Genomic DNA, 6,703 nt, shown 5'->3' with positions numbered 1-6,703 from the left:
AACTCTCAGCATGCAGGAGAACATGTTTCCTAAAGGGAAGAGCTGAGATAGATGTTTCAGGAAGTTTTGGCTAGGTTAGGCCAAAGGCCTGAGTTTGAGCAACCTAATCATGCTTAGGTTGAGGAGCCGCTTCAACAGGTTCCAAAGGAAAGAGAGAGAGAGAGAGAGAGAGAGATCACCAAGGTGAGGGGAGATTCCAGCTGTCCGAGATCCACCTTCCTTAGGTCACATAAAGGACTTGATGAGGTCCAATCCTCCTTACTTTGATGGTATGGGTACTGGTCTTGAGGTAGAGACCTAGCTTATCGGCTTGGACCGGTGTTTCGCTATGTTTCCATACAACAGTAACACCAAGGCAAGATGTGCTATTATGCATCTAAATAAATTTGCTTCAATCTGGTGGAGATTAGAGGAGGAGAAGATTGGTGTATGCATTAACACCATCACAAGGGAACTATTTCTAGAGAGATTCAGGGCATGATTTCTCTCACCCCAGTGGAGGCAGACTCGAGCATATGAGTTTTATGCCTTGCATCAGTATGGGATGAAAGTAGACCAGTATGAGAATAGGTTCTATGAGCTCAAACAATACGCCGGAATTGGTAATGACAAGGCTATGCTTGTCCAACATTTCCTAAGAGGTTTGAATGACCGTATCAGTGGAGGTGTGAGGGTATTCGAGCCAGCTTCAATGGAGATAGCCATGGCAAAGGCCAGATTAGTTGAGTTGAACCTTAGTCGTGCACTTGGTGGTCAGACAAGTGTGCAAATAGGGAGTGCACCTACCAGTGGAAATAAAGCTCGGGGAAATCACTCCCAATCAGTTGCACCATTTAGAACTCCTCAAGCACCCGCTAAGAGTGGGCAACAACAATAGCAACAGTCAAAACCTAAACAATTCCAGGGCCAACAAGGTGGCAATTCTCAGTTTAAGAAGGGTAGGAACTAGCAGAGGGGTAAACAGGGCCCTACAGGGCAGGCCTAGCAGAATGTATCTTACGCCCCTAGCCAAGGAAGTTTCCAGCTATCTAGTGGACCAACAAGTAATAGAGGAGCTTGTTTCTCTTGTGGGTAGTTTGGTCACAAAGCTGTATAGTGTCCTCAAAATGTCCACAACACAGGTAGTCAGAGGCCAGCAGCATCTAAACCTATAGTAGGAGATGCAGGGAGGTCCCATAGAGTATTTGCAGTGGTAGATGACCGCCAAGCTGATCATCAGGGTACAGTCATTGAGGCAGCAGGTATGTTGCATGGAACCCCTATCTCTGTACTTTTCAATTCTGGAGCTTCTGATTCTTTTATTTCCTCATCCATTGTGGAGCGGTACGGACTTACGTCTGCTAAGCAGGAAGATAGGTGGCAAGTAGAGTTGGCTACAAGTGTCTGTGTTTCTATAGATGCCTTTATTCCCAGTTGTGAGTTGAAATTAGGAACCATAGTTACTTCAGTGGACCTTCGAGTTATTCCTTTGGGATCTTATGGAGTTGTATTGGGGATGGATTGGCTATCATCTCACAGTGCTCATGTAGATTGTCGCAAGAAGACAGTAGAGTGTTTAGATGACCTTGGCAGAGAAGTGGAGATTGTTGGAGTTCAGAGGCTGATATCCCTACGTATGATCTCTGCTATGCAACTTAAGTGGTACATGCGTAGAGGATGTCAACTTTTTGCAATCACTCTTGAGGAATTGGATGAGTTAGAGAGGCAAGAAATCACTCTTGATAGTCACCCTATTCTTAGAGAATATGCAGATGTGTTTCCATTGGATATTCCTGGTATGCCTCCGAAGCGAGATATAGACTTTCGTGTTGATTTGGTTCCTGGTGCAGAACCTATTTCGAGAGCTCCATATCGAATGACTACTTGAGAGTTAAGCGAGTTGAAATTGCAAATAGAAGAATTATTGGCCAAGGGATTCATTCGTCCTAGCGTTTCCCCTTAGGGTGCGCCTGTTATCTTTGTTAAAAAGAAAGATGGTTCTTTTCGGTTATGCATTGATTACTGACAACTGAATAAGGTAACCATCTGGAATAGATATCTATTGCCTTGTATAGATGACCTTTTTGATCAGGTTAAGGGAGCCAAGGTGTTCTCTAAGATTGACTTGAAATCTGGATACCATCAGTTATGCATTCAGGATGCAGACATTCATAAGACAACATTTCATACTCGTTATGGTCACTATGAGTTCACAATGGTGCCATTTGGGTTGACGAACGCGCCTTCAGTTTTCATGAGCTTAATGAATGGATTTTTTTGCACCTATCTTGATCGTTTCGTCAATGTATTCTTGGATGACATTCTAATTTATTCTAGATGTGTGGAGGAGCATGAGGGTCACTTACGTCAGGTACTACAGTGCTTAAGGGAAAATCAACTTTATGCTAATTTAGCAAAGTGTGACTTCTTCTAGACTAAGGTGAACTATCTTGGTCATGCTGTTTCGGGGGAAGGTATATATGTGGATCCTTCAAAGATCCAAGCCATTGTTGATTGGCCAGCACCGACCAACGTTTCTGAAGTTAGGAGTTTTATGGGTTTGGCTGGATATTACCATCGCTTTGTTGAAGGCTTTTTCCAGATAGGACACCCTATTACTTCTCTTCAGAGAAAAGGGAAGAAGTTTGTTTGTTCAGAACAGTGTGAAGCAGTTTTTAAAACCTTGAAGCAACTCCTTGTTAGTGCTCCGATTTTGGTAGTTCCCGATCCATCTGGAGATTTTATGGTATGCACGGATGCCTCTTTGGAAGGTATTGGTGCAGTACTTATGCAAGATGGATGTGTGGTTGCTTATGAGTCTCACAAACTCAAGAACCACGAGTTGAACTATCCAGTTCATGATTTAGAGTTGGTAGCTGTAGTTCATGCTTTGGTTCGATGGCAGCATTTCCTATTAGGGTGTCGGTTTGAGCTGCATAGTGATCACTGCAGTTTGCAGTATATATTGACACAGCCAAACTTGAATGCTTGACAGCGAAGATGGATGGAATTCTTCTATGAATATGATTTTGAGGTTCATTATATTCAGGAGAAAGAGAATGTAGTAGCAAATGATTTGAGTTGTAGGCGGCATGAAGTTTCAGCATTATCCCTTGGAGTAGACTTGAGAGAGAGAATTCTTGGAGTTCTTCCTCAGAATACTTGGTATCAGGATGTTAGAACTATGATAGAGTCCGGAAGGCCTTTAGAGGGTAGATTTTCTGGGTATAACCTTGAGGCAGATGGACTTCTTTGTCACCATGAACAGATTTATGTACCTCCTTTGGAGGGTCTTCATGTTTTGATCATGACTGAGGCCCATCGTTCACCTTATTTGGCACATCCTAGTGTCAAGAAGATGCACGTAGACCTTAGACAGATTTATCATTGGGTGGGTATGAAACGTGACATTACTGATTTTGTGTCGAAGTGTTTAGAGTGTTAGCGAGTGAAGGCAGAGCATCAGCACCCAGCACGACTTTTGTAGCCTAATCTAGTACCGGATTGGAAATGGGATATCATTTCCATGGATTTCATTGTTGGTTTGCCTATCTCTTCATGTCATCATGATGCCATCATGGTCATAGTTGACAGATTGACTAAGGTTGCTCATTTTATTCCTATTCGAGCTTCCTACACAGTAGCAGTGGTGGCACGAGTCTTCTTAGAAGAAGTAGTGAGATTGCATGGGATTCCAAGGTGGATCATATCTGATAGAGATCCTATCTTTACCTTAACATTGTGGACCTCACTTCAGCATGCTTTGGGGACTCAGTTGAATTTTAGTTCAGCTTATCATCTAGAGATAGATGGTTAGACAGAGAGAGTGAATCAGGTATTAGAGGACATGCTTCGCATGTATGTGATGGACCAACAGTCACATTGGGAGGACTATATATATCTAGTGGAGTTTGCTTATAACAATGGATATCATAGCTCCATAGGTATGTCCCCCTTTCAGGCATTGTATGGTCGTCCTTGCCGCACTCCTTTGAGTTGGGATCGGTTAGAGGACAGGGTGCTTATAGGACCGGATATTCTTCGGGAGATGGAGCAGCAGGTAGATAGGATTCATGAGCATTTAGTAGCAACACATGATAGACAAAAGAAGTATGCAGATGCTCATAGGGTAGATCGTCAGTTTTTTGTTGGCGATCGTGTGTTCTTGAGAGTGCATCCACGGAGGAGTCCGATCCATTATGGAAAGGGATCTAAGTTGGCACCTTGGTTTGTTGGACCTTTTGAGATCCTTGAGAGGATAGGACATGTTTCCTACTGTCTTGCCTTGCCACCGAGTCTATCCCGCATCCACGATGTCTTTCATGTTTTAGTTCTTCAACCTTATCATCTAGATGTGACACATGTTCTTGATTGGAACTCTTTGCAGGTTGAGGACGAGCAACTTTCCGTGGAGACCATGTGCATTCTTCAGCATCGGGATTTGATCCTCAGGGGTCATACCATCGACCAAGTAAGGGTCCTATGGGACCCAAATGATGAGACCTCGACGACTTGGGAGGATCCAACAAGGATGAGAGAACTGTATTCTTATTTATTTTAGGCTTCCGGGAGTAAGCCTACTTTTGGGGGGGAGAATGTAGTACCCCTACTAGTTTGAACTCATTAGACTCATATTTTATTATTGGTTGTTTTTCAGTGGATACATTACCATGACATATTATTTAGATTTTTATGACATTATGCTTTATTTGGAGATAAGATGTATAATTTATTCACAGTATTTCAGTACTTGTGATTTATGGCATTTTATGTATTTTTGATATGTACTGACATTTTACTTTATTTATGCAATGTGGAATTATATGTTGTGTGTTTGCGAGTGTATTGGATGCAAGGGGACGATTTTCCTTCACTCATTTCGGTGAGACAGGGAACATTGCGATTCTCCTTCATCGGTGTTTTTTCGTGTTTTCTATATTATATATATGTATGCATGTGTGGTTCGATGATGCAAGATATTGCAGGTACAAGTACCGGGTAGGTATGGGGTATCATCTCCACCCGGCTTCACAGGTCTGAGCGTGCCTTATATTTTCCGATGGAAGTGGAGGAGATAGTAGTTGACCCTATTTTACTCAGTTACACTCGTATGAGTGTCGTCAGTTAGTCGTTTTGTCAGTTAGTTCGGTCTTCGTATTTTGTCATTTTATCTTTTATGGGTAATTGCTTGAGATTTGTTTAATTTGAGTGTTTTAGTGGATTTAATTAATTAATTAATTAAGTTTATGAAATTATCTCATTATTGTATTGTTTATGCATTGAGATTATAAATTTAGTTAATTAAAGAAATTATTAAATTAAGCTGCATGGTATTAAAAATATATTTTTATTTTAAAATTAAATTAGATTAATTGTATTCTAAAGTTATAATTAAATAAATAAATAAAAGGATTAATTGGAATTAAAGTATTGTTTTAATTCTTTATTTAGAAAATTAATTAATTGGAATTAAAAGTATTGTTTTAATTTTTTATTCAGAAAATTAATTAATTGGAATTAAAATATTGTATTAATTCTTTATTTAGAAAATTAATTAATGTGCATGAGAAAAGTAATGAAAGAATAATGTTTTAAATTATTGCATGTGATAAATTTAGAAAATAAAATAAATAAATTACTATTAGTCTAAATTTAGGTTTTTTGTGAAAAAAGCTATTGAACCTAGAATTTTAGTTTAAATAGGGGTTAGGTCTTTATTTTAAAAACACGCACAGGGACACACAGGAACAGGTCAAGAATTTAGGTGAAGAAAATTTATTGGAAGATATTGAAGGGATTAGGGCTCTTCTACAAAATTCTTCCAGGAAAGCTATACCAGGTTGGATGAATTCTTAGTTTTGTGTTTTATTAAAAATATTTCTATTTGTCTCTACTTGATGTGTGTGTAAAATAATTGTCAAGTTCAAAACCCTCTTCTGGTGAATTCGAGTTTTGTTTGAAAACTCATGCCTGATGTGTATTTCTTGTTTGTTGAAGAATGTAATTTTGTGAAAATTAGGAAAATTGTTATAGAAAATTTGTCAAGTTTTTATGGTACATGGAAATTGCACGATTTAGGAAAAAGGGTATTTATCTGAGAAATGGGTTTAATTACCTTAAGGAGTGCTACCAACGGTAGTAGTGCTACCAGCAGTAGCCACTACCTATGGTAGTAGTGCTACTAGACGGTAGCAATGCTATCGGACGGTAGTACTAGCTACCAGTGGTAGCATAGGCTACAATGACAAGGACTGTTTTGCAGTGATTAAAGTGTTTTTTTTTATTTTAATTAATTTCTAAAACCCTGTTCACTGTTTTGGGTTTCGTACCTAGGGTATTAAATAAATTAAATATTATTATATGTATGTATATAAATAAATATATGTATATTCATATATGAGTTTATATATATATATATATATATATATATATAATATTAGATATATTTCTTTTGGTAGTTATTATAACATTTTAAATGTTATTTAAATTATTATTTAATTACAATTTGGAATGTTAATTTAAATAAATATGTTGAAAATACATTAGGAGAATTATTTGTATTTTAAATCTTTTTGGACAAATGAAAAAGTGAATGTTTTTTTTAAAAAAGTTGTAAATTCCTTTTATCTGGAAATTTGTAAATTGCATGTCATTTATGCTTTGACTGTTTTTAAGGAAAGATTGCCTATAATAGGATCTTGCGTATAATGTGTTCTCAGTCAAG

This window comes from Cryptomeria japonica, chromosome 2 (genome assembly GCF_030272615.1).
Source record: "Cryptomeria japonica chromosome 2, Sugi_1.0, whole genome shotgun sequence".
NCBI classification, from domain to species: domain Eukaryota; kingdom Viridiplantae; phylum Streptophyta; class Pinopsida; order Cupressales; family Cupressaceae; genus Cryptomeria; species Cryptomeria japonica.
The sequence above is the reverse complement of the archived record's forward strand: the minus strand, read 5'-3'. Positions refer to the sequence as shown.